This window comes from Thunnus albacares, chromosome 7 (genome assembly GCF_914725855.1).
Source record: "Thunnus albacares chromosome 7, fThuAlb1.1, whole genome shotgun sequence".
Taxonomy (NCBI): domain Eukaryota; kingdom Metazoa; phylum Chordata; class Actinopteri; order Scombriformes; family Scombridae; genus Thunnus; species Thunnus albacares.
The window spans coordinates 33,338,704-33,342,325 of NC_058112.1; positions in this window are offsets into that span (position 1 = coordinate 33,338,704).

A 3,622-nucleotide genomic window follows, 5' to 3' on the forward strand; every position below is an offset into this window, starting at 1 on the left:
CACTACTAAACCGTTGTTGGATATAAGCCATCAGTATGTTTTTTGGGTTAATTTAGCAGTCTGTAATGATTTGGTAGCAGGAACAATAACGCGAATGCTAACGCTAGCTAATGCTAACGCTAGCTAATGCTAACGCTAGCTAATGCTAATTTGCGATCGTCATTTCCGGTAAGTGCACAACGGCTGTGTTTGATTTGAGACAACACTTCCCTGTAGAAATTCGTGCACAACACCAGTAACATATAGTGTACACAGTGTACTACATGAAAGTGTACTAACAGAAATGTGTGATTTGAGACACAGCTCAGGTTCATGTGTGCTAACAGGGCAGGTATCATAAACAAGTAACATTAAACTTAGTGAAATAGTCCGACTCAACCCCCGCACAGCAGACATCAAAGCTACTATAAGTCTTCAAATCTTATTAACAGAGCAATAACTTCCAAAATGGCCACCAGCACACTTATTAGAGGACTTGAATTTAGAGATTGAGACCAGAATGACTCGTTGGAAACAATGACTGACTCAGTGTTTCTAGAGAGAAGTTGAGGCTTTTTGAACAGGAGTTAGTTGGAGCAGCTAGCGGCCGTCGGTGGAACTTTCAGCTGTTTCAGACTCAAGACGTTGGAGCTGCTGATCGGCTGCAACTAACAGTTGTTTCAGTATCCATTAATGTGCAAAATATTTTTTCAATTATTCGATTAGTTTTAATCATTTTGTCTATAAAATGTAAGAAATAGTCAGTCCAAATCAGCAAAACGTTGAGTGTACCATCACAAAGGTCAAAGAAAACCATGAAAATCTCACATTTGAGAAGCTGGAACCAGCAGATGTTTGACTTAAACAACACAGACACTGAGACCAGAATGACTCATTGAAAACAACCATTGACTTTTTATTTCTAGAGAGAAGTTGAAGCTTTTTGAATGAAAATCAACCCGGAAGCTCTACAAACTTTTTTGGCTCATGCACCAGACAAACAATTCTCATTGGACTGAATTGGCGCCGCGTTTGAGTCCAGAATCCAGTTCTTATAATAGATCCACGGTTTTAACGCAGGGCTGATGAGATGTGACATCAGGACTAGTGTGTGTTTGTGTGTGTTTGTGTGTGTTTGTGTGTGTTTGTGTGTGTATTATCTAAATAACCAGCTACTGTGATCCAGTCTCAGGTGTTTATTACTCTCCCCTGGATCTCACAGATCTTCTCTCTTAACTCATCAGATGTTACCTAAACGCATCTTCCAGTTTCATCTTTTCAAAACAAAAGCACACACACACACACACACACTGTGTTCCAGGGCAGGCTGAAGGTCAGTTTGACAGCCAATGAGACGCCCCGTCGGCTACACTCTGCGGTCGGTAATTACATGCGCTGCGTTTGTGTGTAGGAGCGAAACAGGAGAACAGTTTGTTGAGTGGAAATCTGAGGAACATTGTTTGGGGAACACAGTCATCTGTGTTTGTTCCTGAAGTTCAGCAGCAGCAGTTTAGTTCTGTTCACTCTTGAAGAATGTGTTGTTTTAAACAGAGCTGTTTTTAGTTTGGAATAAATTAGCCTTTTGGCCTGTCTTTCCCCTCTGGATAACTAAAGACTCTTTACCATCACAAGAACCGGAGAAGCCAACAAATCCAGAAACTACAAACGTCTCTCAGCCGTTAAATTAGACAAACGAGGAAGTAAATAAAAAGGGCTTAAGGGCTGGGTTTGATATGCAATCAGAGACAACAGCAAAGCCAGTATGGAGTCCTCACTCTACATAAAAATGGCCTCACCTCAAAAACTATGTACCAGACTGAAATATCTCAACATGATATGAATTTAATTTGAATTGTAATCACTTCGGAGATCCTCTGACTTTTTATCTACGGTGCCATCATCATCGTCTCAAAGCGGAACAGCTGTTCAAATACACAAGTCATCAAGTCCGAGAGAGAGGGCTCACGTAGACTCTCTGCAGACTTTGAGAATCTGCTTGCGGTGCAGACTTCACCAGACGTTGCTGATTGAATGAACTCAGATTTCATTGCCATATGGATGCTGACATAAGAAGAACATAAAAATCATAAATGCATAAAACATGTAAGTATAACAAGTGTTTAACCGTGTAATATTGTAGAAATACAGTATGTAGAAAAAGGATAACTCGCTGTAATCATTCCTCTTGAAAAACTGTGAACCTGTCCTTTAAGGCCTTAAAGGGGGTTTTAGTGGTGCGTATCCACAGTGGTGGTTTATATATTACAGCCAGTTTTACTCAAAAATGTCCCACTTTTAATGTGTAAAACTCCGCCGGTCCTCATAAAGACGGTTGTGCAACAGCGTGCAAACACACACACACGCTGTCTTTTACACCTAATGCATATGAATAAATGCAAGCTCACAGGAAAACACACCTACAGACTGATTTCATAATGCCTGAACCTCAGCATGTGTGTGTTTGTGTGTGTGTGTGTGTGTGTGTGTGTGTGTGTGTGGAGGAAACCACATTCCCACAGTGGGTGGAGTGGAGGGGGGTTGGTGGTGGTGTTGGTGGTGGAGGGGGGGGCGCAGTATTTGGATTCCTCTGGCTTGGCGATGTGATCTTGACTGCAGATTCATTTCCACCACCTCTGTGGATGAAAGGCCCACCCTGAACCCCCCCCCCCCCCCCCCCCCACTCCCTCCCTCTCACTCACTCTCCCCTGCACAGAAACCTCGGAGTCCCCCGGCTGCGGCGGTCTGAGCCTCCACACGAACATATGGACTGTGTTATGAAACGTCTGGGCTCAGACAGCACGGATCCTCCCGCCGCTTTAATGGCCTCGGCTGTAATGAGGCATTGAGTTGCCCGGGGAGGAAGCGATGCTTTAAGGGTCGGCCTGTGTTCAATATTGTGTTTGATATGGAGGATTTCAGAAGAAAATTAGATGATTTTCATCTGTAAAGCTCTCATGGCGCCTGCCCCTGCAGGATGACGGTCGACAGAAATTAAATCTATTTTGTAAAAGAGTGGAAACTGAAAACTGATTACTGTGGTCGCTGCAGATGAAGATCTTTGTGCCTCCGTCATCGTACTGACTGTCTGAACTGTTGGTTTTCTCTCATTTACATCTCAACATGCAAGTAGTTTTGCATGTTTGAGCCCATTAACTAAAAGTTGCATCTGCTTTAAACTTTCCAAATCAATTCTTACGTTTTTAGATCTTCTCTCTTCCAGGCAGTCGTTGGTTCGTGTCAGTTTTTATGAAAATTCCTGCAGGGACTTTGTGCTGAAGTTCTTTAAGAAATTTATACTGTAGTACAAAGTCCAACCCAGTCACTAGAAGAAAACGTTGGCATTAAACGTTTCTGCAAACCACAGAAACGTTGATTATACATCATATCAACATTTCTACCTGTTGAATGATGATGTTTTATGGTGTGACAACGCTGTGGTTCAGGTCTGGTCAGGTTTAGGCACAAAGACCACTTGGTTAGGGTTAGGGGAAAGATCATGGTTTGGGTTCAAATAAAAATGAAGAATAAAATAAAAACGGCCGGTGTCTCACTAAAAAAAGCCGGTTTTCTCACCAGAAAAACGGCTGCAAATGTCCTGACGTCTCGCTAAAAATACTCGCTTTAGTCGGTTGAAACGGGAAGC